General features: G+C 39.8%; 1 protein-coding gene across 4 annotated transcripts in view; it reads right to left on the reverse strand.

The window, feature by feature from the left end:
• Nucleotides 1–20,800, reverse strand: part of Greb1l (GREB1 like retinoic acid receptor coactivator) — a 252,689-nt gene extending 231,889 nt beyond the window's left edge. For 2 of the 4 annotated variants that reach the window (XM_076913003.1, XM_076913004.1), the window contains exon 1: nt 20,557–20,799. The gene's annotated coding sequence lies outside the window, so the exon portion shown is untranslated. Of the gene's footprint in view, nt 1–20,556 lie in introns of all 4 variants that reach the window. The other 2 variants (XM_076912998.1, XM_034518449.2) reach the window with 2 other exon arrangements.
• Nucleotides 20,801–27,813: the final 7,013 nt, after the last annotated feature.

Here is a 27,813-nt window from a genome sequence, read left to right on the forward strand (position 1 = left end):
CTGTTATTCTATATGGTAGTGATAGTCAAGACTTTACTTTTTAAGAACTAAGATGTGTGTGTGTGTGTGTTTTTAAATATCAGGCACAAATCCAACACAGAAAGAAGTTGAAAGTAGAACTGTTCTCTAGGCAGCTACAGGGGACACTCAACATGTCTGCCAGGCCCTTCTCTACCCCAGTACAGAGCAAGGCTGCACCACAAAACCCATGAAGCTATGCAGAGCACAACTTTAAAAACACTGCTTTAAAGGTAATTTGAATAAACCTAATTTTGCACATGCTTCAAGATGGCTGTCTTGTTACCTTGAAAATGTTACCTGGTAAAATTTCTCCATTTCAGTGATATATTCAATTTATGTTCTGTCCCCCTTCAAATCTCCCAATCCTAATCATTCTCCTCAAAAATATTTTTTAATCAAACTTGTATATGAACATAATTTTGACAGGATGAAAATCTAGCTTTTCTAACTACCTGGCCACCAGGTTTAGTTAAAAAGAGCTTAATGATGAAGGGGAGCTGAGTGAGACCTTAAGGACCATACAGTTCAAGTAGGCAGAGAGGAGAGAAGATTCCAGGCTGGAATACAGAAACAAAGATGAGGCCTTCTGACACACTCGGCCACTTCTCTTCCAGACTCATAGCTTCTGCTCCACTTGCCAGATGTTCCTTGCCAGATGTTCCCTTTCTCATTTTAAGCCAGATCTTATCTCTCTGAATTTAGGGGTTTTGGCTAGAACCAAATTAGTGGCATGATTCAATCAGAACCAAAGCTGCAACATTTCAATATTCTCATTACCATAGGGAAAAGCGAACTGGATGAAGATGTTCGATAAATCTGTGGAAAAACCTGTGTTATCTGTCAATGGGTCAACATCTTGACAATAGCAGCCATACGATGCACATCCCTAGGGGTTTCAAATCTAAAGCCAATCCAAAGGACACCTTGACTGCAGAAAAATCAATCTTTCATTTATGTCATGGGTAATGTGGTACACCCCATTTGGACTGTAAAAATAACAGCATTCTCAAGGAGATGGCAGTCCATCCACTAGGGAACACATCTGTAAAAGCAAATATTAAAAGACCAAGCACTTGTAGTTTTGAAAACTCCATTCAGTACCACATACTTCTTGAATTTCCCACTTACAGTTAAGAATGCAAGCACGTCACATTTTTACATCATTTGGTTTTTCGTTCAAGAGGAATGATTTTTAAAGACTTTACTACAACCCTTTTTCTCTTCGGATGGTTCTTTACAGATTATCTGAATGTCACTGAATCACTTCACAGGGTGGGGATTTCACATAGTCGTCCTCCTACACTTGAGGATCTCGTCCTAAATTTTAACACATGTTTCGAAGCTAAGGGTTTTAAGACATAAAAACAAAACATACCAATGCAAAGTCCCAGTCTTGCTAGCATTTGAGGTAATTGATTCAGACATTTTATTCCTGTTATTTTCTCTTTTTACTTCCTCTCAAAAGGAGATAATCTGAATTGCTCTAATCTGAGAAACAACAATAAGTGTAGCAAATACTTGACAATGAAGATGAAAAGCCTCGAAAAATCTGTTACCTTAGCAACAGCAAGAATGTAGAAGAATAAGAATACACTGTCAGGGCATCATTTCAGACTCCACAGATTTGAGGCCTAAATACAGTCAGCTTTCATTAGCTTTTTGTTTTTCCCAGCAGGTCCTTGGACTTTGAAACAAAACCTGAATGACAGCTATGAGCAATCCCAGCCTGGCTCCTGATTAGCTATGCCAAACAAAACATCTCTCTGCAGTGTAAACTTTCCAGGCATCAGCAGCCTAGCCTCTGGAGAGACTATAATTCCTCAGTGAGACTTGAAGGAGAGCTAGAGGTTGGGGGTGAAGGGTAGCCAGGAGGGGGATGGGTGAAAAGGATGAGACCTTCCCCTCCACCTCCAACTAGTTCCCCAAATTAAAGCAGGAGTGAAATTGTTGCCATGCCGTCATGCAGCTGTGATTTCTAACTCTGACTTACTCTGTTTAACTCATTCTTTAATCCAGAATAGTTTATTCCAATTCACATTCACAACATCCATAGCATCTGTGCTTCCAAACCACTAACATGTTTAACCAGAAAGCAATTCTGGGGCCTTCTTTGGATGTGAGGGAGCAATAATCAATGAAAGATACTCCAAAGAAGAAGGAGAGACAACATGCAAACAGACAATACCTCAAGTGGACAAAAACAACTTGTGTTGTTTCTTCTCATTCACTTTTGCTAGATCTGGACCTAAAATCAACTGCAGCAAAGGACACTGAACTGCTGCAAGGGGTTCCATGTGCTACACAGTTAGATCCTCAAGGAACCAACTAGTAAGCTTCCTTCTTAAGAGCAGGTCCATGGATCTTGTAGTACCTAAAAAGTACCTTTACCCACACGAAAGAATTAGAGACGAGATTTCCAGGCAGTCAACTCTAATTGAATGCTTGTGTTGTAAGTTATAAGTAGTTTCAGGAAGAGCGGGAGCTAACTGCACTGGAGTGGTATGAGGCAATGCAACTAACAGGAGATGAGAGGTGAAAGAAATGGTTGGCTGAATCTGCTAGCCATCCTGCCACTTCAGGAGGGAGAAGTCACTTTTTTTTTCATGACCACACAATGAGAGGTAAGCTTTTGTCTTCTGCAAAGTGGCACTTAGCTAGATTCTGATCTCTGCTACATAGGAGATAGCCTACAGAAACTTCTGGCCCGCTCACTTGGAATGCCAGGCAAACAAAACTCCCTACTTCTAGTGAATAACCACCTCTTTAAGAAACAGTTATGATGACTTAACAGGAGGAAAGCTCAAGGTTCCTAAAATCTGATTTGCAGACATAAAACAATGAAGGCCACAGAGAACTAACTATATAGCTGCTGCCTGAAAGCCTCATCTAGGGTTCGTCCAGCTCTTTAAAGCACCAAATGGAAAGCTCAAGCCCAGACAGAAGATTTGATTAGAAAGGCTTGTTAAAAAAAACAAAACAAAACAAAACAAAAAAAACAAAAAAAAAAAAACAAAAAAAAAAAAAAACCACAGTCAGAGACATAGCAATTTAAAAACTAGACATGAGGAAAATTTCAATTTCTTAAAACAAACTAGAAAGCTTTATTTCAAATTATTTTGCTCAATGTGTCTCTTGAAACCATCTCTCTATGAATCTATACAAAACTCTTGGAACATTGTTGCAATTGATGAAGACAGGATGGGGACCTCAGAACAATAGAGAGTCTTCCAATATGAATTCCTGCTTGCCAACCCAAACCAAACCTGCTGATTCAGCACAAAGTCACAACAGAATTCTTATCTTTAAAAGGAACAATCCATTGTGTGCCTGGGACAAAGAGCCATGCACAGGAAATCAGCCAAATCTAGGCCAGATGGTCACTGATTCAAGTTTCATTCTTACCATCCCCCACTCGCCTTGACACTCCAGAAATAAATTCAGATAGCTTTTCGCTTCCCAGGTAATATCCCTGTGTAAGGTATAAGGGGGGCTTTCCTCTTATCTACATCTCCACCTCAATGATATCTAATGGTTGAAACAGAATTCAGTTACAAGTTTAGACAGTAGCCAGGCCACAGTTACTAAAAATGAAACACTACTAGCAAGCCACTGTCTGTTGCCTACACATGCCATGAAGTTCCACTGGTGTAATTAAATATGTCTATGCTAGTCTTTTCTCCTCCATACAAAACAGGAAGGAAAAAACAAAATCCAGAGAACAGATTCATCACAGATATGTGCTTAGAGAAGTTATCACTGGGGTATCACATTGCAAAGGTGTTACAGTTTGTAACCCAGAAATATTTAATACAATTACCAATAACAAGCTACCAATAAAAATCATTATAATAGATATTAATGCTGATTTTTAAGTTAAATTAAGAAACATAAAAATTGTGTCACAAAGTACACGTCAGACAAGCAGGCTTTGTTCCACATAGTAAAGTAGTGCAGTAGGTTGTTGTGTTCTTTGTTTTTTATTTATGTTTTGAAAAAGTAAAGGCATAAGCATGGCATGGGGCTTTTAAAGTGTGCATGTGCTGCGTGGGACAAGAAAGCGTCCTCCACGTAGATGCTCCATACTGCTGTCATTCAGAGAGGAGACTGAATTTAGAATTCACTCCCTGTAAGCCTCAGGAGTCTGAAGGAAGAGAAGGAAAAACTGTAGAAGTAGCAAGAAAAAGTTCTGTGTTTGATGGGAGAGGTGCATGTAAGAGTGGTGCTTACATTTCTGTTTGCAAGGAAAATACCTCAGCATAGGCCACCGCAACTCAGGAAAAACAGAAGAAAAACATTCACTGATTTTGCTTACAAAATGATGTATATGACTTTAATCTAAAAGAACCTGTGCCCTAAAATTCTACTGTATGCATATATTTCAAACCCCTATTGGTTACTGGAAAACTCAGTTTTGAACAGCAGTGATTAAAATAAAACATGAGGCATTGTGCCTCAAAGCTGCAAACAGGTGATGGAAACTTTGTTACCAAAGTCTGACGTAAATAAGAATTAAAGACTCATAAAAAATGTTCAACCCACTCTTGTATGCTAAAATGAGGTTTAGAATAAATAAATTCTTTTCTTTGAAAGAAACACTTGACTCCATAGGGGGTGGCTAGGGAAATATTTACATTTTGGGGGCTTAGGTAAATTTTATCAGTCAACAAATAGTAATCCCTTCAGTAAACTTTATAATCCATTTTTATAATTACTTTGAAAATGTCGATGCAGGAGTACATTTTATTGGCACACTGCAGTGTTACTCTTCCGAAATTAACATATAGAAAGGTTAGGGTAGATCAAAGAGGTTTGAAGGCTATTTGTTTGTTTTAACACAAGATAATCATGTGCTAGTAGGACAATGACTGAAGAAAAAAATATGCTATCAACAGCAGCCCTAAGAAACAGCCTGTTTTATTGTAGGAAAGTAGAAAGGGCTCTGAAGACACCAAGGTCCCTTCCATGAGAGGACGCCCATGGCAGTTGACAATGCGGGTGGAGACTATAGGATAAAAGCCCAATGCCTAGAGCTCGGAATCTCCACCATTCGAGGCACTGGCAGGAAGTGACAAGTAAAAACTCTCTTGAAATCTTGATTCCTAACTGTTTTTGTATAATTTTATAATGACAGGGTGAGGCCAAGTTTTATTTAGGATAAAATAGGTCCTAGATCCATTGCGCTCAGACACGTGTGAGTCACACGTCACAGCAATGTGCTGTCTGCAACAGTTGTTTTTGGTGTCTCAGATTTAATTTTTTTAAGATGTATTTCTACCATCTAAATTTATGCTTAAAACTGTACTGTTTTTCTTTATAGTAACACCACAAAATAATATTCAGAATCATTCTATAATTGCTTAGCTATTGTTATTTTAAGGCATACCAATTAATTTTTGTTTCATTTATTTCTTGGAAACACTGTTAATAAGAGAAAATTGATAACCAATTAAGAATCTTTAAAAATAGGCTAGTTAAGTATTGGCTGTTCAATGTTGTTAGTTTTTGTTTTTCTTTCTTTCTTTAGTATAAAACAGGGATTTCGGTATTCATGAAAAAAATGACTACTCATGTTAAAATTCTCTTTACTTTTGAGCCCATCTTTAGAGTCCCTCCAATAAATTTACATTTAAATGAAACACACAAAGGCCACTGGCTGCCCAAACTACCTCTTACACACCCGTGCTGTCAGAGGTCTAAGTCTTCAGTCCTTGGAGGAAATAAAATTTGTGGCCACACAACTATTTCTAAACAGCTTCATACGTCACTTCTTTGAGATTTCTACGGCAATGCTTTACAAATTAAGACAGAATTAAATCTAAGTAACTAAGACACAAGAAGCTTCTTTCTACTCACAAAACCCAACTCAGACTCCCTGTATGAAAACCAAGTTTTAGTAAATAAAACTATATAAAAACAATAAATGACTATATGATATAATAAACCAAATCTTACAGCCTAACTTCTAATCTTTTTCTTTAATGTGTTTTAAAATAACAGATAATTAAACAGATAAAATAAAGATTTAAAACACTCATGTAAGTACTGTGTTCTCATCGTATTAATTAAGCCTTTTTTTCTTTCCACTTTGTTCTCTAACTTGAACTTTCTGCCTTACAGTAATCTACAAATCTGGTACAAAATTTAATTTCATTAGGCTAATAGAAAACTTACAAATAGATAATATCTGTGGTAAATGTTTACTCAATCTCATCTTATCTTTAGATAACTATATACCAAGAGCTAAGTTAGCACACAGTTTTCATTGATGAAAAGCACCAAGAGTCCCAATGCCTGAATTAATTATAAGAAAATACTTGAGGAACATCTAATATGAGTGAAGAGGGTCAGTACTAAGGGCTAAGGGATTAGGGCTGAGAGGTGGGCTGACGGACAGAAAATTAGGATGTGTGAAGAAAAAAAAACCATGGAAACTCACTACTTTGTAAGCTAATATTACTAAGCTGATGATTGGTTCTTCTGAGGCAGAGCTTCTCTGGGGAGCCCTGGGCATCCCAGAACCCACTCTGAATTGGCCTCAAACTCAGAGATCTGCCTGCCTCTGCCTTTAAAAAATAATTTTTAAGATGCTTTAAGAACTCTGCTTATGAATATATTTTCTTCATAATCTACATGTATCAGTAGAATAGTTTTATATATACATATATTACATATATAGTAATACATGAAGTTACCTTATATAGTTGTAAGTGTGCTTTAAACACAGCCTGATGGTTAAAATTTTTTCTAATTGATAATTCCATGTGCATTTAACTTGTTACAAAAATGTCATCTCAACAGGAGTACATTTATTAAAAATTGGCTTCGGCTGTATAATACAAAAGAAGGACAAGAACTAATATTGATATTCCATTTCTCCTCCATCTTCAGGGCTGAGGAAATAATTCAGTGTGAAAGGGAACTGAGTTGAGACTCCAGCATTCGCAGAACAGCCAGATGCAGCGATTTGTAGCCCTAACCCTAGCACTGGAGAGGTAGAAGCAAGTGTATCTCTAAGTTTACTAACCAGCCAGTCTAAAGGACTGGTGAGTCCGAGATAGATAGATAGATAGATAGATAGATAGATAGATAGATAGATAGATAGACAGACATAATATAGATAGATAGATAGATAGATAGACAGACAGACAGACATAATATAGATAGATAGATAGATAGATAGATAGATAGATAGATAGATAAGATAAGATAATAAAGCCGATGAGCCAGTGAGGTGGACCCTTGAAATCTGAATTTGAATCCCAGACCCCCATGTGGTAGAAAGAAAGAGCCCACTCCTGAAAGTTGTATTCTGACCTCCACTCCTGCATAATTGCCTGTACACATTCACACATACACACACACACACACACACACACACACACACACTCACTCACTCACACACACCATGCATATATACCCATGTCCCTATACATACACAACTCCTACCACTCTCCAAAGGATACATTTCAGTTTTAGTGCCCGAGAAGCATCAGCAACCTGACAGAGCTTGACGGAACACTGTCTCCGCATCTTCAGCATCACCCTGTTCGCTTCAGATTCCAATGCCTCAGAAACAAGTTTAAAGCTTAAATAAATGTTTTTTATAAATGTTTTTTTTAAATTAGAGAAGAATGTATATTTAAACTCCATTAGGTTTTAGCTTTAATTAGATTCTCTTATCATTTTGGTGTAGGAAAACAGAACAAATATCCTTACTGTTGTGTAATTTTTATTGCATTTTAGTGATGGCTTGAGAAATATGCTTCATATGAAATTAAATCTGAATCTACAGAACCACAAGCCCCAGGACCATCCGTAACTGGCTGTCATTTTCCCCAGGGAAGGAACTGTTCTGCATGTGTCTGTCTCTCTCTTACAGTTCTCACCCCAGCCACAGGTACCTAAGGAGGTCTTACTAACTTCTTTCTAGCATTCACTTGCTGGAAAGTGCAGACATCTATCATCACCACCGGATACCAACCTCTTGCTCACTCTGAAAACTATGAGGAAAAAATGGTTTTTTTGGTTTTTTGGTTTTTTTTTTTAGGAAGTGACAAATCTGCCTGAGAAAATGATTACTTCTTATCCAAATGAAAACTGAGAGACAGTTTGATATTATAATTTTTGTTGCCTTTAGAAAATATCACTACATACCAAACACAACCTTTAATCTAAAATGGAATTATACTGTCTATAATACATGAACTTTGGCTTCCTGCCACATACAGACTTGGGATAATTTCCAGGAAAGAATATCTGAAACAATCCCACAATGCTTTGGTTTGGGGAAGCTTTGCCAATTTAAAACCTAGTCAGTAATATGAATTATAGTACTTATTCAGTATAAAAATGATTACATTTTACAGAACACTTATCTCTACTATCTCTTTCACAGTTCTAGCCCACTATGTGGAATTATAACTAGAAATACATGACTTCCTTCTTTTGTTGTTTTTGTTTTTGAGACAGGGTTTCTCTGTGTAGCCCTTGCTGTCCTGGAACTCACTCTGTAGATAAGGCTGCTCAGAGCCACCTGCCTCTGCCACCTGAGTGCTGGGATTAAAGGCATGCACCAAGCCTATATTACGTAAAGCATATAAGTAAATTACTAAATTTATATGTTTGAGAATGAATTAAATATGCAAAAGAATTACAGACATAATTTTGTAAACTTCATAAGAGAGAAATAAAATTAATCTTCAACTTCAGCCCCAGAATTGATTTGGAGTTATTTTCCTTGTTGCTAATCTTTATTCAAAAGATGTTACCAACCTAACTTTCAAAGGCCATGAGCCTTAGCCTGGTATTCCAGTGAAGGTATAAAGGTGGTACTGCCCCGTCAGTCCTCCCTGCCGTCCCTACAGGGTTCTGTGGACAATAGCTTTGATCTGAATGAAGTTTGGTTCAGGTCAGGAGGCTATATAGTCATGGACTAAAGCTAGCTCGTCTCAACAGATGGTGTTTATTTGCTTATTAATAAATAGTTATTCTATGTGTTTGTTTCAAGAGCTGCAAATACAGAAATAAAGAAAAGGAACAAACCCTCTGCAGTTTTGGAGCCTTGGTTCAAGCTTGGTGAGTGAACCCAAGGTATGATCCCTACTGACTGATCCTTCAGGACCACAACACAGCCATGCGCAGCCTGTTTCCCTTGAGGTATGGAAGAGTGAATATGCCACTTCAGCACACACCTACCCCCAACTGATCTTCCTGAACACTAAAAAATATTTTAAGACACAATTAATGTCTATTGGGTCTTATACACCAAAATGTCAAGAGGATGACTTAAGGAAAGAAAGATGGCTCCGAAATCCAGCAGCTTCTGTCTCTGCATGCAGACTTAACACTTACTACCTAGTGGGCTTGTGAAACAGTGTATCTTCTTGAGCTTCCCTTTTTCTTTTCTTTCTTTCTTTCTTTTTTGTAACTTTAAAAATAAAAATTTCACAGGTTAGAAACAATGTATGTACAATGTGTGAGACAAGATCCATTGGCCTTCATTAAAGCATCAAACAGCTTTAATAAGCTGTTGCAAATTATTAAATTCTATGAGAAGATTAAGCAGAGAAGAGTACAGGGTCACAATATCTTTTGTGGCTAATTTTCAAGGACAGCGTTTTGTGCATATACAAATATTCTATTCTGCTCTCCCTCCCCCTGCCCTCATCCTATGCTCTGAATAATAGATATGCAACAATACTATGCATTATGATATTCCTAAACCAATCCTACCCCAAGGCATCATTTAGATAAGGTCATAGATAGTCCTGGCTCAGGGGTATCTATGGCAGTATCAACCCTTTAGTATATCTGAAATAATATCACTGAACCCCACACTTCAGATTTAACCACTTTGGTGGATTATCTAGATGGTCCACTTAATATCTCCCAGTCTCAAACAATTCCAATAAAATGTTTCACTAATAACATTGTTAAAAATACATCACATTTAGCATTTGATCCCTGGGAGGGGATAGCCTAATTGCTGAGCCCCAGATCCCTATGAGAAACACCATCTCAAAGGAGGTGGACAGTGTTTCTAAGGATGGCACCTGGAGTTATCCTCTGGCTTATACATACACATCTGTACATACACACCAAACAGCCACATCTGTTTAAAATCGTTTTATGAAAGAGAGACATGAATCAATATACAAGCCAGAATGTTCAGGTAAGATACACAGGCAGAGGAGACAACTGATTGGCTTCTTCAGGATTGAGGTTTCCTACTAGATTATTGTGGTGTCAGGCTATGAAAAGCCTTGAAAGGAACTACGGGAATTCAGCTTCATGTTAAAGACTGCTGACTGCCTAACCAGCCACTTTCTCACCTTTCTGACTATTAACAACCCCCAAACTCATGTATGTTTATCTCAGAGCAGACCTTTCCTCCAGATTTAGGGAAATCTCAAAGGTTCTACATGCAACCATTTTCCTTGTCAAGGGGCTTGTGATAAATTTCTGGCCAAGGAGATTTGGGCATCTCTTTTTTTTTATTTGATTTTTATTTATTTATTATTTATTGATTTAATTTGATTTGATTAAACTTTCATTAAAACAAACATCTAAGTAGACACTGTAGCACAAGCCTATAATTCCAGTACTTGGTAGGCTGGTTTATACAGCAAGTTTCAGGCCAACCAAGGCTACATAGTAAAATCATGTCTAAATAAATAAATAAAAGCATTTTTCTTTTTCTGCATCTAGTGAGAACTGGGTGACTATTTAAATCTTGAGTATGCTGCAAAATACTGGAATAATAAAATATTGCTGGACAAGGACAAATTCCAAAAAGCTGATAGCAGAGTGCCTTAGAGACCCTGGCAACTGGGCGCAGGGTCCACTCCTTTCTTTAACTCACACTCTAGAGGCTCAGTCAGGAGGTTTGTGAGTTAAGAGAGTAGCCTGTGCCATACAGAAGACTATCTCTCAAGAAAAACAAAACCAGATCATGAACAGAGAACATCTCACACAGAGCGATCTTTTGTGTCTGGTGTTGACTGATTACAGCCCTTTGGGTATGATAGTGATAGAGCAAATTTATTGTTATTAAATACACTTGCTTTTTCTTTTGCTACACACAGCTGATAGTAGACAAGTGCTCTAAGGTTTAAGGCGTTTTCCTTTGGGAAAGGCTGTGAAGCTGCTGGTGGAGACTGATTTTTAAAAAGATATTCAGATCTTTAAAATGGCATGGGTGAAAAACTGATCATCAGAAGGAAAGCTGGAGAAGCTAAAACCACCCACATCAGCAGAGACCATGGAAACGGTAGAGATTCATCTACTGTACTCGTGTTACAATTATACATTTTGATGACTCTTTCACACAAAATAGTAATGACACATTTTTTTAAGACTGTCAAGACTATAAATAATGTTTTTTCTGACTTTTACATTGTTGTCATGTTATTATTCTACTTAAGATTCTATTTAAGGAGTTGGACAGCTGACTCAGTGATTTAAAGCACTTGTTATTCTTGCAGACCTGTGTTAGAGTCCCAGCACCCACATGGTGGCTCACAACCACCAGAACTCAAGTACCAGGAGATCTTATGCCTTCTTCTACCTTCTCAGGAACTAGGCAGATACATGATATACATACATACACTGGGGCAAAAACATCCATACACATAAACAAATAAACAACTTTCAATTAAAAAAATTCTATTTAAAATCTAAACATACTAAAATATAATTTCTCCCAATGTTGAGTATTCAGTATTTTTTTCAAAAATGGAAAAAATATTGTAGTGTGGTTGTTCTACATTGTTTGACATTAGCTGTAATTTCAGCCCTGCCTGAGAAGACTCTGAAAGCCAAGCAGAGCAAGCCAGGTGACCTTGGAAAAATCACAAAACAAAACATGGTATTGTTGTCTCACCTCTGGCTGCAACGTCTAAGGGGTAAATAAGATCAAAATACATTGTATGAAATTCTCAAAGAACCAATAAACATGTAAAGGCTATAATCCCCGGAGAGGGTAACTCAGCAGTAGAGGCTATAATTCCCGGAGAGCGTAACTCAGCAGTAGAATATTTTCCCAAGATGCATGAGGCTCGAACTGCAAAAATCAGCAGATAACAAGGCAACCTAAAAAACGTCCATTTTCTAAGCTTTGTTCTCACCTTTTAGTTTTTGGCTCAAGTCAAAAAGGAATAAAAGTCATTTTCTCTCAAGTTCTCTTAAGAAACAGAAAACCTTGGGAGAGGTTCGGGGATTGGGTTTTACGGCTTTAATGTAAATTTTAATATAAATTTTAGAACAAAATATCTACATAAGATTTTCAGTGAGGAAAAAATCTGATTTTTGACATTTTAATGTATATTAACATTCTATATTAATATCATCCAGTGGTATAGCTTATTATGATTTGTCACTGAACTTCCAAACAGAGCTAGGCATTTTCATATTTACTGACTATTTTGAATTGTGATTCTGTAAACAGTTAGCCATATTATTTGCAATATATTTTAGAGTATTACACACATTTTAAGGGCTAGAGAGATGGCTCAGAGGTTAAGAGCATATACTGCTCTGGCTGAACACCTGGATTCAGTTCCCAACATTCACACGAGGCAGCTCACAACTGCCTGTGACACCAGCTCCAGGGCCCAATGCCTCTCTTGAAGGAAGGAAGGGAGGGGGAGGGGAGGGAGGATGGTATGGGAAGGAATGGGAAGAGGAAGAGTGAGAAAGAGTGAGAGAGAGCAAGCAAGAGAGAGTGAGAAAGAGAGACAGAGAGACAGAGACGAAGAAAGAAAGAGAGAGAGTACAAACCTGACTTTATGTTAGTGAGCTAACCTGGTGGTTAGCAGCTCCTGCTGCCTTCTGATGCAAGCCTGACCTCAGAGTTCTATGCCTGGAACCCACATCAAGGAAGAAGAAGATGGAGAGAGACAACTCCACACAGCTGCTTCCTGATTTCCACATGCTCACCACAGCTCACACGCACCCATATACACACAGAGAGACATACATAACAGTAAAATATTTTTTTAAAAAAGAAACGACTGCTAGCTTTAAAAACTATGATATGATCCTATTGCTATAAAAGTACTTGTTTTGGTAAATATGTACATGTATATAAAGATTCACAGAGATATAAAAAGAGTAGCTACTAACCCACTGTGGTGTTGATTCCAAGATTTACTGATATTTAAGTCCAGATTTAAAGATGGCAAAAAGAAAAAAAAATGGAAAAATAAAGCAATATAACAGATTTAAGCTCTTCCTTAAAAGGTGTGGGGGGGTGTGCAGTCAGGACTGTTGACATGGAAAGTGGGGTGGGGTGGGAGTGCAGACAGGATGGTTGACGTGGCTCAGGGCTTGCCAGGGAAAGCCTGATGACCTGAACTCAATCCCTGAAACTCAGGTCATGGTACAAAGGACCCTGTCAAAGTATCACATGCCGTGGCACACATGCACACCTCCATCCACACACACTTACATAAATAAATCAAGTCAAAATTTTAAATTAAAAAGAAAAGGAAAAGACTTGGAGGAGATGAAACAAAACTGTCAGGAGATACTTCCTGACTTGGATACAATTGATAGTGATCGTTTTCCATCCACTGAATACCATGAAGCTGTATGAAACAGCCACTTTCATCTGATTTAATGACACAGTAATTAAAAGAAGGGATACTCCCGTCATATCCTCTCTTCACACCGGAACCTGCGGCCACGGCAACTTCCCATCATCTATGCTATAAAACTGAATCTCTAGGGTGATATGTTGAGGGAGACCTAACTTTTGTGACTAGAAAAGCATTAGGTAAGTCTGACAAGGTACATTCATAGGCCGCACCACAGAAATGTTACCACAGTTAGTAAGTCAGGACTAAATTTCACAAGCAAATGTGACAAGTGTTGAACCTGAAACACAGTGACCTTGGGAATGTTTGATTTTCTTCCAAAGAATTCACAGCTGCAGCACAACAGAGAAGACAAGGAATTGATGTAAGACTCCTCATCTGTAAACTCCCAAGGGCTCAGTCCCTCACTGACTCAGGTCTACACTCAGTGTTGCTTCTGAAGGATGCAACCTCAGGCTCACTTCTTTTTCGTCTCTTTCTTCTTTCCTTTTGTAAACTTTCTCTTGATTCTTTGTGAGTTGCACATCACACATCCAATCCCCCTCTCATCTCCAACCCCTCCATATCTGCCCTCCAACAACGCAACCTCCCTGTGCTCCAAAAAAAAAAAAAAAAAAAAAAAAAAAAAACCTAATAAATGAACAAAAAATTCTGACTGTGGAAGCTGTGGTGTGTCAGTGTGTCACACAGTGCACCCTTTTGCCCAAACAGCTGCAATGTTCATTGCAATGGTCCGCTTCAAGGCCTCTGGCTTCTGCATGGAGACTCCTCTTGGATCTCCTGCTGTCACCCTGTGTCAGGGAGGTCCTGCAGCTTCAGGCTCTGCGTTCCTCTCTAGCACGCCACAGTCTAACATCCATAAGGCTCACATCTCAATCATGCTCTGTTGTTTAACATTTGGCTTAATTTTACAGTAGCATCCCACAGTTAGAACGGGGCCTTAGACAGAGCTCAGGAGTTAAAACTCCATCATGTAACAAAGATGCAGCTTGAGGGGTGCACAGATGGAGGTAGAGTTTATAAATTCACAGATTCTTAGTTCCTGCTAGAGAATCTTATTCAACAATAGAGGGGAGGCTGGGCTGTGGCTTTCTAACAGAAACCCACGGGAAAAGGCTGTGTATTTTTTCAGGAGGATGGGTTCCTTAATTTCTTGTACCTAAGCTATCTACCTAAATGAGCAAAAATGATTCTATGATAGATATTTTCATTTAATGGATTCAGTACAATTTTCACAACTATTTATTGCTTGCTGATTTTTTCTTTTTAACCTGGTATTTACATTCTTTCTAAACTGTATACTTTTTAAAACTTTATTCATTCATTCATTCATTCATTCATTCACTCTGTGTGTGCATGCATGATATATGTGTAGAGGTCAGGGGACAACTTGCCAGAGTTGGTTCACTCCTTCCTCAGGTCATCAGGCTTGGTGGCAAGTGTCTTTACCCACTGGACCATCTCTCTAGCCATAAACTTTTACTCTTAATTTTGTTATATGCTTCTGTTGTATTTGTTGAAAATTTTTTCTTTTTCTTTGAAACAGAGCCTTGCTAAGTAGTTCAAGCTGGCCACCAGTTCCAGATCCTCCTGCCTCGGGCTCCTGAGCACTCAGATTACAGTGTGAGCCACCACATTACACCTAATTATTTTTTCCAACAAATTCCTAGGAGGGAAATTTCTAAGGAATTTAGTGCCCTTCAAGTGAACTTACTCCTATAGAGAACAGTTCTTATTTATACTTCCCAGCATGGCAGTCCACACTCTCGAGTCGACTTGAAGGTGTTAATTAACTGATGTTTAATTGACTACCTGTGGCCTGGGGTTACAGTCTTACAGTAGACAGTTGATTGAGTCATGATATATGATACCAAAAACCCTGAATTTTTACCTCCACTCTTAGTAGAAGATAATAGCCAATTCTTTACCTAGGCAACACAACTTTCATCTATTGAAGTTTTATGCTCTGAACACTGAAAAATGCCTGTTACTCTTTTTCATTATCATGTGATGAACAGTACCATTTCTTCTGTCCTCACGAATTAGTAACAAATATTTTTAGCCACATTGCTTGATTCAGAGGAAGGAAATGATCTAGCTTCCAGATTTGTTTGTTGGGTCTATTTTTTGTCACTAAAATCCATTGCCAACATTTAAATTCATATAAAAATGTGAACTTTGTGCTTTATCTAGTCTGTTGAACGGCCTCACCACAGTGCCCAGTGGCTAGGCAACAGTTGGAGGAGCCTTCAAAGTTCTGCCATCTTCAGACATCTTAGCCGGTTCATCAATGTAGCAGTAACAAGGGTTACTATTTTACAGGTGTTCTGCTTCACCCCACATGTTAGTGTTTGGCTCATCAGATGTCTGAGTTTGTAATTCTTGCATGAATTACATTTTAAGAGAGTAAATGTCAAATAATAATAATAGCTAATTTTCATCCTATGTTTAACATGCAGAATGACTCGATGGTGTTTAAGATCCATTTACAACTAACACTTATCTCACAGAACACTTTTTTAGTGGGTGCTGAAGTTTCTTTCCCCCTAGAATAGTCACCCAGAATTATATAGATTGTTAATATGTAGACTGGTAACCTTGCTTCCTAGAGTTTCTAACTCAATAGATTAGGGCTTAGACTCTGCAGGTGCTCTCCAAGCTCTATCATATTGAGCTGAAGCTTTCTCAAAGCCTACAGGGGGTGTTCTGACACTCCTAAAAGTGTTGTAGCAGTGTGAAATTCTGACAACATAGTACAAATGTGTGGGCCTTTTTACCCCTAAAAACAGTTCCACATTTTTCCATTTTATCTTTACAACAGTCCTTTTGCAAAAAGTTGGTAACTAAAGTTGTAATTGCTTATCCCATTTTCCAGAACAATACCAAAGAAACCCCTTCTGAGCACACAGAAAGTTGGAAGAGTCAAATCAAGAAAGTGCCCTAACCTTGTAAATAAATACAAGCGGACTCAGCATCACCGTCTATGACTGAAGTCTGCTCCTAGGCTGGTATCATAAACCATGCCCAGGAACAGAGAAGGCAATCCAAGTCATGATTCCTGAAGCAAACATTTCTCAAGGGTTGATTGCCAATCACTGTAGTCTACTGTAGGGACTACTGAAGAGAGTCATTAAGTATAAGAAAAAGACAGTTCTCTATCTGCTTTACTGTGTATAGACAGGACAGAAACCATACACCAACCAGTGTGTGGCAGAGGTAAATACAGAGTTGTGACTATGTGACTTCACATCTAGACTTGGAGGAGTGGCCAGTCAGGAATTAGGGGAAAGAGTACACAGCAGAGCCGTCCTGCACAAACAGCAGCTTTATCCACACTGGGAGTGTGTTTGCCAAAAATATCAGGGCTGCTGGCACTCCAGAACTTACAAGGGCATGCTTTTGTGTAGACTAAGCTACCTTGACTGTGTAAGAGTGTAAGAGTTAGGGAACATAACTTCACGATCCATTTGTAGCCTTAGACAATGTAAGTGAAGGTCATAAAATGTTTCTCTCTGATTTTTTAGAAGTATTCTTAATTGAAAGGGAAAAAAGGACCATAAATCTGTGACCCCAATTTTACTACCTGTAAAGCGGCCTTTCAGGAAAAGAGAGAGTATTCTTGTCACTTTAATAAGACTTATGCATGATGCTAGACATTAATTTTAACAGTGACTTTCCCAAGTTTGAACCAATAATAGCTAGGAAGTACAGGATGAAAACAAACAAAACTACAACTGATCTAGGAAAGGCTACTGCATGACTTCATGCACCCTGCGTGAACATTGTAACTGACTGTTTACACAGCCATCTAATAGTCTAGCACAAAATCATGGAAGTAACAACTCCATTTAGAAACCCATTGCAATAGTCCTCCCATGCACAAGACCAAAAACCACAAATTCAAAAATGGATTTAATTTTACCCTTACCAAATACTAATAAATTGTTTCAAATTTCCAGAAATCTGAAGTTTTCCTAATGAAAGGGAGAACATTCATATATGTTTTCATGTGTTATCTCTTTTTATCTTAACCTTTTAGAGAACTACCATTATAGAATTAGAAAGTTAAATTCTTAGAAAATAAGTTGCTTAACCAATATTCTCATTATCCGTTATAACTGGGTTTGAACCCAGAACTTCCAACTTCGAAGCCAACATTTATAAGCACACGATGTTGCCTCTCTGAAACAATCCTAAGAACTTGAGAAGTGGGGGAAAGGCAAAGGAAAGAACAGCTGGTGGGGAAGGAGGAGGAACAAAGTTTACAATCATAAGGATGGTCACATTTTTTTCATTACTGCAAAATCCCAAATCTTAATCTATGAGGGAGTTGGTCAGTAAATCAAGATTTCTAAAGTGTCTTTACAAATGTATTCTTCTGATGTACGATTTTTGCATGCTCACCAAGTATTTTCAAGATTTTTGCTGTCATTCATTTGTAGAACAGACCTCCATCTTAACAGCAAGGAACTTGGCAATCACTACCTGCAGTGTATTTTTAAATTCCTTAACTGAGGCTCTTCATAGTAACCCAAATTAAATGTTTTTACTTTCCCAACTTTGTAATCACTCCCCATTCAGTTCAGAGGCTGGGTATGATCTGAAGTTTCCTTCCCTATTAAGAATATGAATATATACTTACATTGTAACCAAAATATCATAGCTATAAAGAATATTTCTAGCCTCAATACTCTTGAGAGTTACTAATTAAATTGTCAAGACTCTTTGAGGCAAATGAACTTCACCTCCACTTTATCACAAGAGAAAAGTAACAATTTGGGAAGAGTGATTTTCCTTAAAATAGCATCATGAATTGTGAAAAGGATTCTCTTGCCAAGGTAACATGCAGAGGCCCATTTAGCCCCAGAGTTGGCCTTCACCATCAGCAGAAACAGACATTTTGTGAGAAAGTCAAATCACTGTTCTCCAAAGATATCAAATCCTAAGAACAGAAATGTACTTCAGACATCAAAACTTCTCCTTTATGAATCTACCTCCAGAATATTCTTATCATGCCACTGACTAATTATATAGTCCAATGGCTATTCTGATCTAGTCTTAAAACTCCTCAACTATGTTAACAATAAAACTTAGGAGTCAGAAGGACCCTTGAAATGCCACATAGTAATTCCTTTACTTAACTAAGGGGACAGGAGCTGAAGAACATTGCCAAGAAAAGTACTTTCTGTGGTTAGTTTACGGCAAATCAAGGCCTGAAATAAAGAGATCTTAAACTTGGCCTCCATGTGCCTCTTGTCTAGTGTGTGTGTGTGTGTGTGTGTGTGTGTGCATATAGTTCCAACCCAGGGTCTCAGACCAAGTGCCCTACTACTGAGCTATGTCACCACCCCTTTAAAATGTTGTTATATATGTTATATCAATGGGAGATTACAAATGTCTACTTGATGTTTTCAGAGAAACATTCTGGTGGACAAAGCAACTACCATTTGCTCTGCTTCCTAGAGGGTAAAGATAGAGGGAAATAAAGGTTACAAGAACTAGCTTGAAGAAAGGGTGTTCTGCTTTGCACTTAAACATTTGTTCTAAGATCTTAGCTTTCTAACTGATTGTCAAGGTAATAAGTACCCACCACAGGCCAAATAAAAGTTTATGTCATCACAAGAGGACATCAGATTGGTAATTGCTATCATTAATATACTAGATATGAGCAATCTTTGCTTACATTCTACTCCCTTTCTCTTCTATTTCCATTTGAACAGAAATTTATCATATAAATTGACAACTGTGGCTGCCTCCAGGAGGAGAAATTACAGATAGAAAAGAGAGTTCAATTTGCACCGCACACTCTTTGATGTTGCTTGAAGTAAAGTTTTCACTTTTAAATGAGTCTTTCATATTGCAATTTCACCAGTTTTCAGAAAGAAAAAAAAGAATCAAAATAATAACTAAACTTAAGGCAGATTTTCAGACTAGAACTCGACAGAAGAGCAAGTGGGTTTTAAGAGGAAAATTCGGTTAAACCCCTTTGAACTGCTTATATCTAAAGGGCTGTTTTAAAATGGGATCTAAAAACGGTTTCTCAAGAAAGGTAGAGTAGAGAATCTCACGGTTTCACAAGTAGAAATCAAAATTTGTTTTTATCTAGTCAGGCACACGGATCCGGGATGGAGTTTAGAAGAAAGGGGAACACAACTCAGTTCTTAGCTTTCTGGAGCAAGAACCCTCCCTGTCCTGCATGTTTTTAGGCTTGGTTTCAATGGGAATCTCCATGCAGTGAACAGATAATCTCCTTTTAATGAAGCTCAGAAGGACTTCAGGAATCACGGACTTTAACCAACCGCCCACATTCACCCCGCCTGGCTAGGATACTCCTCACCTCACCACCTATTTTTACGGTCAGCTGTCAACGCAACCCTTTGTGTCCCAATCAGAATAAGAGCAGATAGGAACCGCTCTCAGAGAAATTGAAATGATGACCGGAAGACGCGCGTGTGACGAAGTGACATTTGGCGTGGACCCCAGCGAATGCCGGACCACATCTGGCTACTCTCAACTTTCCCAAGCCCGGTTCTACCCATCCTCTGCGCGGACACCTCCCCATCTCACTTCTTGCCATCCATCCAGCGCTCGGGGACCGCTAGCCGTCCCCTCGTGCTCGGGGAGCGGCCAGGACGCGCCCCCTCGCCGCAGCCTCCTTCACCCCGCACCGCATCAGCCACCTCCCTCCCGCCACAAAGGCAGCGACGGAGCCGGAGTGACAGGCCTGTGGCCACAGGCGGCGAAATGAAGGAGCCAGGGACGGGACCGGGATGGGGTTTGTTTCCCGCTGGCACAGGCGCCTGCCCGGCCGCACGAGTCACTCCACTCCCGCGCCTCCTCTCAATTCCTCCAGAAGAAAGTCCGCGGCCCTGCGGACAGGCCCTGCCCGCCACTGAGTCCCCTCGCCTCCCGATCCCCGGGAGCCCCCGTAGCCGCTCACCTGGCCCCGGCGGGAGCAAGGGCAGAGGACCCGGGTGGTCTCCACAGCCCCGGGCGGCTCCGTGCTGCTCTCTGCTCCGAGGGGCTAGCGCCGCCGGTGGCTGGCGTCTCTGCGGCAGGGCGCGGGCTGCGCGCTCAGTTCCCGGGGGCGGAGCGAGGCGCCACCGCGGCCGGAGGCGGATTCCTCAGGTGCTGCCCCTCCTGCTCGCCCCCCTCCTCTCTTTCCCCTCCCGGCCCGAGCGCCCTGGTGGCCTTTTGGGCTCCCTCGCCTTCAACCCCTAGAGTGTCGGGGAGCACACGATGCCAAATACACGCCCACGTGCTGCGGAGCCCTACATGCAGCCTTCACGCTTGGGTTTGAGAACTCTAGCGCGCAGATGATGTGTGTCGCCACTCTGGGATAGGGAGGTGGCAGTGTGCTGGGGGTCTTCTGGGAAGAAGGATTGCCCCCTAGTGCTGCTGAAGAGCGTGGTCAAGAAGCACAATTATTTTCTCTCTGGATCCTACTTTATTCAGAGTGCTCTCAAGTCACTGTGACTTCTTTGTCATCTAGTGACAACGTTCCATTGCCTGGGCAATAGTCAGTCAAAAGCCTCTTGGCCTTTTGCATGAGCCGGGGTTGTAGGGAGCAGAAAAAACCAAACCCACCCTTGAGCTCCAAGCCGGAGCAGATTTCTGCACCTCTCCGATGGAGCTCCAAGACACTGGTCCTACTCTGCAGTCGTGGCTCCCGGACCCCCAGACTCCTGCAGAGCCTCCCACCTCCCGTAGACCACTGGGAAACTTCCCCCAGAGCAGCTACTTCCAGCTGGCCCTGGTCCTTAATGGTTGCTGCAGGGATAAAAGTTCTGGAGGGATGCTGTAGCTGGATTGTGACGAATGCGATCCAATTTTCACAGTTGATGGCCTCTGGTATTCAAAGTTGCAGCTGGTTTTCTTGAACTGAAACTGCTGCCAGAGACATCATTGACCATAACTTCCAGCAGAAGCAGCTTCATGCTGGATGCAAAGCACAGAAAAGTAACTACAGCATAGAAGGTACAGAAGGTTAACAGTTTAATCTAATCATATTTTAAAAGAAAATTCATTTTGTAAACACCTGAGAACTGAGCATAAGTGTAGAAAGGGAAATTAAGCAGTAACCTGAGGTCCAGGCTCACCTCATGTAACCTAAGTTCACACAAAGTTAAACAAAGAAAACCACTTTCAGTGACTTACGTCTGATTCCAGCACTCGGGAGAGTGAGGCAAGTTTCAGGCTAGCCTGGGCTATGTAGTGAGCTTGAGAGTACCTTATCTGCATAACAAGTTACCTGTCTCAAAAACAAAAAGAAACAAGAAAATAGGAACAGTTAAGGCAGATGAGAAACTTTGGGAAAACACTGTCCACTTGAGCCTTTACAAGGCCTGTGGAATTGAGGGAAAGAACACTATCCATCAACAATCTCAAAAGTCAAACCACAGCACAGATTCCACTCAATTTAGTTCAAGGACTGTTTGTTAGTGCTAAGCACCCTAGACTATTCGGATATCATAATAAGAATGGCAGAAGGACCTTGGTCTAACACAGGCTTTGGTATTCTTCAGTAGCTCAACAAACATTTATTGAACTCCTACTGAAAGCTGGCTTAATGCACTGATAGCACTAGGCTTCATCATTAAACAAAATGAGTCTTTAACAAGGTTAAAGTTAGTGATAAAGTGATAATGTTAGGTCAAGTTACTTGATTCCGTCAGCATCCTGGAAGTAGCTGATTGAGATGAGGCGTTAGCTCCCAGAATAGAAAGCCAGAATGGGAGTGGGGTGAGGTGGGCTAGAGAATTAGCGCAGTGGTTAAGAGAACTTGTTACTCTTTTGGAAGACACAGATTCAATCTACGTGGTTGTACACAACCATCTGTAACTGCAGTTATGAGATATGTGCCCTCTCCTGACTTGGGGCCCCAGACATATATACATGTGCACAGACATATGTGCAGACAAACACATAACATAAATAAGCCTTGAGAAAGAAATGAAAACTGTGAGCTTTGACTGAAGTGCTTGCACAACATGTACAAGGCGCTGGGTTTCACATACCTAGCTGTACAAAAACAGAGAATGCAGGGGCAATCTTTAAGTATTGAAAAGTAAATTTAAAAGGAAAAAAAAGGAATTGTATACTGTAAACTATAAAACACTATTATAAGGGAGAGAAATAAATGGGAAGACACCCTGTGTGGCTACATGTGAAGATTTACCATTGCTACCACGACAGGACTTCCAACTTAATCTATAGAGTCAGTGTGTCTCCATCAAAACCTCAGGTGCTTTCAGAGAAACTGAAAAGTTGGTCCTATAATTCATAAGGAACATAGGGGACCCAGAAGAGTCAAAACAACCTTAGAAAAAGAACAAAGAGGACTACAGTGGTTTTAAATCTCATTACAAAGCAACAGGAAATAAAGGCCATGGTAGTGGCAAAAGGAGAGATATAGATCAATAGAATAGAATTAATCATCTAGAAACAAACCCACACATGTGTGGTCAATTAGCTCTCAACAATGGTGGTGAAATAATGTGATGAAGAAACAATAGTCTTCTTAGCAAATGGTGCTGGGACAACTGGACGCTCATATGCAAAAGAATAAAGCCGGGCATCTCCCTTATAGTAGGCACAAAAATTAATACAAAGTGGATCACAGTCTTAAATGTAAGGGCTGAAACTATAAAAATCTTTCTATAGAATCTTAATATATCACAAAAAGCATGGACACAAATGTTAGTAATTTTATTACATGAATAAATGTAAACAAAAGGTTACCTAAGGCCGTGTGTCTCATGATTCTACTTACATGGAGTGTCTGTCTGCAGAGCTTCTAGAGACAGGCAGTGGTTGTTACTGCCTGACGCTAGGAGGGTTCAGAATAAATGAGGAGTAATTGCAGATGGTTGAGTGCAGGCCTCGGTTTTTTTGGATAGTGAAAATGCTCTAAAATAGACTTGGTATAATGTATCATTTCTTAAATACAATAGAAACCACTGCGGTAGCACTTTAAGGGGGAAATTGTATTGTATGCCAGTTATAGGAAAGGAAAAATGGAATTAAGAAGAAACAATATTGGCTCAAATAGTGGAGAAGTATTTTCTGAGATAAATATAAATTTACATATTCAATATGATAAAGCTAGATTACTTACAAATGAATTACACTTAAACAAATCCTTGTGAATTTTCTGCTTTTGAAGCTAAAGAACCAAGTCATATGCGCTTTCAGCCTTGCCCCCCCCTACCCGCCAGCAAAAACGTACATGTAAAGAAGATATAACCAGGTCCTCAGCATCTCAGCTGCAGCATCACATGGAGGGATATTTAGGACTTGTTGGAAGGAAAAGGTGCATTAACTCAAATTTCAAACCTGAAGCATGGCTGCCTCCCTAGCTGCCCACTGGGCGTTGCTCCCGCTACGCAGCATTCTTCCAGTGGAGGAACACTGTAATTTTCTTGCCTCTGTCCTGGAGATTGGATCCGATTTCTAGGATTTAAAAGTGTCCCCTCAAAAATCAATTGGAAACAATCGCCACTGGCACAGCGTTGAGACGGGGAGCTTTTCCAAGGTGTGGTTATGAAAGCCCCATGTTCATGAAGGAGGATGGGTGGCACTAAAGCGGGAGCTTGCAAAGCATCATGGGATGAATCCATAATACTAGAACACAGGAGCTAGGAGCAGAAAGATCCCAAGGTCTGGCCATCTTAGGTTACATAGTAAGACACCATGTTCAAACATAAATAAATAAACTTGTTTTAAAGACCAAACACAAGTCAGGTATCATGGTACAAGCCTTGTAATCCTAACACTGGGGAGGCTGAGGCAGAAAGATCAAGAGTTTGATGCCAGCCTGACTTGTCCATAGTGAGATTCATAAAACCAAGGTCTAGATCAAGAGGAGGAACACATGCACAAAAACAGTCAAGTAAACTGCATAATCATTAGTAGTTTTTAATATCTTTCTAGTTTGTTTGTTTGTTTGAGGCATAATTTCTCTGAGTAGCCCTGGCTGCCCTAAACTTGCTCTGTAAACTGGCTGGCCTCTAACTCAGAAATCTGCCTGCCTCTGCCTCCTAAGTACTGGGAATAAAAATGTGTGCCACCACGCCCCAGCTGATAGCATTAACATAAATGCTAAAAGTGTTTGAATATACAAAAAATATAAAAATCACAGTGTATTTGAAAGAAAAAAATATGGATGGTATCAGTCCCCAGGATGGAGAATCAACCGTGTTCCTTGACCTGAATTACCTCCTCAGAGCTTCTGAGCAAAGGGCAGAACTGACCCCAGAAAGTTGAAAAGTTGTCTTTTGACTTCTCTGCACATGATCCAAGTGCCATGTAGCAGATACACACACACACACTACACACAAAAATAAATAAGTAAATATAAAAAAAATTAAAGATTAAAAATAAGGGAATACAGACAAAAAGAAGCACAGAAGTCGTTTTTAAATCAGCCGTCAATCCCAATGTTGACTTGTTGACCTGGTCTCTTAGGAAGCTGAGGCAGAAGAACACTCAGCCCAGAAGTTAGACATCTTCCTGGGCAACATAGGCAGAGCTCCTCTTTCAGTTCTTTTTAAAATCAAAATGAAATGATGATTAACAGATAAGGACTAAGGGTGGGGGTGGGGTATGACTCAGTGGGAGAGCACCTTCCTAGAGTTTCCAAAGTCTCCGGTTAAAGTCCTGGGTTCAGTCCCCAGCACTGCAAAAACCAAGCTTTAAGCATTAGGCAGGACGAGGCTAATTTACAGGGATAAAAGATATGATAGGAACAGCAGATAATTCTTGAATTCTCACTAATTCCAGGTGCTGAGTGCTGACATTCACGCCCTCGAATAGTCATCAGGACACTATAGGAATGGCTGGGGTTGACACTGTCATCTGTAGATATGACAATTAGATGTTAGATACAGATTAGATAATGTTCTCAGTCACACCAGTGATGGAACAGAACTCAGTGCCTGATCTGTTTATTCCAAAGAGCAGACACATAACACCAACAGCATTTAAGGGACAGTTTAGTTGTAAAGTTTTAATTGATTTCTTTAAGTGTTTCACAGACCAGAGAATAGGTATAACAAAGATAGTTGCAATAATACAGCTGACAAAGTTTCCTATTAATGTAACGAGGTACTTGAGCGAACTTATAAATAAGAAGGGCCTTCATACTCCAGAGCTTGCCCAGTCTCCATCAGTCACACCCATGATGGCTAAGCTGTGGCCACACTGTACATCTCAACATGGATCACATGACTGCACAAGCTACCTACCTCATGGTGGTTATGAAAGAAAGGGACAGGAAGAACCAGAGTCCCTTGCAACTATTTCAGTGACCATTAGTCTTCACTTCTTGAAGTTCCCTAGCAATGCCAAGTTAGAGACCAAACCTTTTTTAAAAGATTTATTTCTTTATTCTATGTATTTTATTTAATGTACACTGTAGCTGTCTTCAGACACATCAGAAGAGGGCATCGGATCCCATTACAGATGGTTGTGAGCCACCATGTGGTTGCTGGGAATTGAACTCAGGGCCTCTAGAAGAGCAGTTGGTGCTCTTAACCGTTGAGACATCTCTCCAGTCCTAGAGATCAAACTTTTAAACTGGGTCTTTAGGAGCGTTCAGAAGGATACAAAACAAAACTACATGTATATATTTATACAGAAACTTTGAACTCTTAAAACAGTAGCTTATGCACTCTTTTCTAAAGTTAAAGAATATTTTTAAGTACTGACATAAAAAACAAGGCTAACATACAGGTTTTGTTGTGTTTATTTGTTTGTTTGTTTTTAAAATGTAGTTTTGTGTATCCCAGGCTGGCTTGAACATCCTATGTAGACAAGAATTATCTTGAATTTGAGATCCTTCTGCCTCTACCTCTTATGTGCTGGGAATCCATCAGGCCTAGATTTTATGCAGAGTTAGGGATCAAACTCAGTTTCCCTAGGCCAGCACTGTACGAACTGAGCTATTTTAAAGCCATAGTAAAGTAATAAAGCAACTAATTAATTTAAAAATGAGAAACTATCTTGATGATTGAAATATCTTTCTAAATAAAACTACATCTAATTTTAATTACAGTTTGGCTAGAAATTTTAAAGAAGTAATACAACCATTAAAAATCTGAGGTGTAGGGCTGGAGAGATGGCTCAGTGGTTAAGAGCACGGACTGCTCTTCCAGAGGTCCTGAGTTCAGTTCCCAGCAACCACATGGTGGCTCACAACCATCTGTAATGAGATCTGGTGCCCTCTTCTGGTGTATCTGATGACAGCTACAGTGTGCTCATATAAATAAATAATAAACCTTTTTAAAAAACCTGAGGTGTAGGACACTAGATTTTGCAATGAGTTCTGAGATACAAAAGCACAGTAAAAAAAAAAAAAAAAAAAAAAAAAAAAAAAAGATTAAACAGGCTACACAGAAACTGGAGCCTCTGGTGTTCAGAAGCACAATCAATGGGGAAAAGGCACCTATGCTGGTTGATATTATCAACTTGAGAGGATACAAAGTCACCAGGAGATCAACTCTGGGCATGCCTGTGGAGGACTATCTTTATTAGGCCCACCCAGAAAGAAGGCACTGTGGGTGGTACCATTCCTTGGGCTGGCAACCAGGACTGTATAAAAGAGAGAGCTAAGCATAACAGGCATTGCTGTTTCTCAACTATGAATACAATGCAAGCAGCTGCCTCAAGCTCTTGCTGCTGTGGCGTTCCCTCTATGATGGATTAAAACCTCAAACTGTGAGCCAAAAGAAACTCTCTGTCAGAAGTTCCTATTATATGAGGATCTTTTATCCCAGCACCAGTAACAAAGGCAACTGAAATGAGAGGAAGTATTAGCAGATCATATATCTAACATCTGTTTCCCTTGCATGCTCTGTGATTCACGACACACTCTGCAGGAATACTCCTGCATTTATTGAAATCCACAAGCTGGAAAGGAGTCTGAATGCATTTTCATGTGTCTGGCATAGTCAACTAATGCATGAGGATGTTCCTAGTGAAGTTTGTATGTGGTGGGGGGAGACGGGGTTTCTACCACTGAATTATGCCCTAACTCTTGCATTGTTTCTTTGGTTTGGGGGCAGGGCCTCATTATGTGTCTCATTATGTTGGCCTGCGGCTCAGTCTGTATCAGAAGCTGCCTTGAACACGAAAGCCTCCCCTGATACCTGAATGATAAGATTAAAATATGCACCACTCTGCCAGCCTTCCTGGTTAA

Source organism: Arvicanthis niloticus, chromosome 14 (assembly GCF_011762505.2).
Source record: "Arvicanthis niloticus isolate mArvNil1 chromosome 14, mArvNil1.pat.X, whole genome shotgun sequence".
Lineage (NCBI taxonomy): Eukaryota > Metazoa > Chordata > Mammalia > Rodentia > Muridae > Arvicanthis > Arvicanthis niloticus.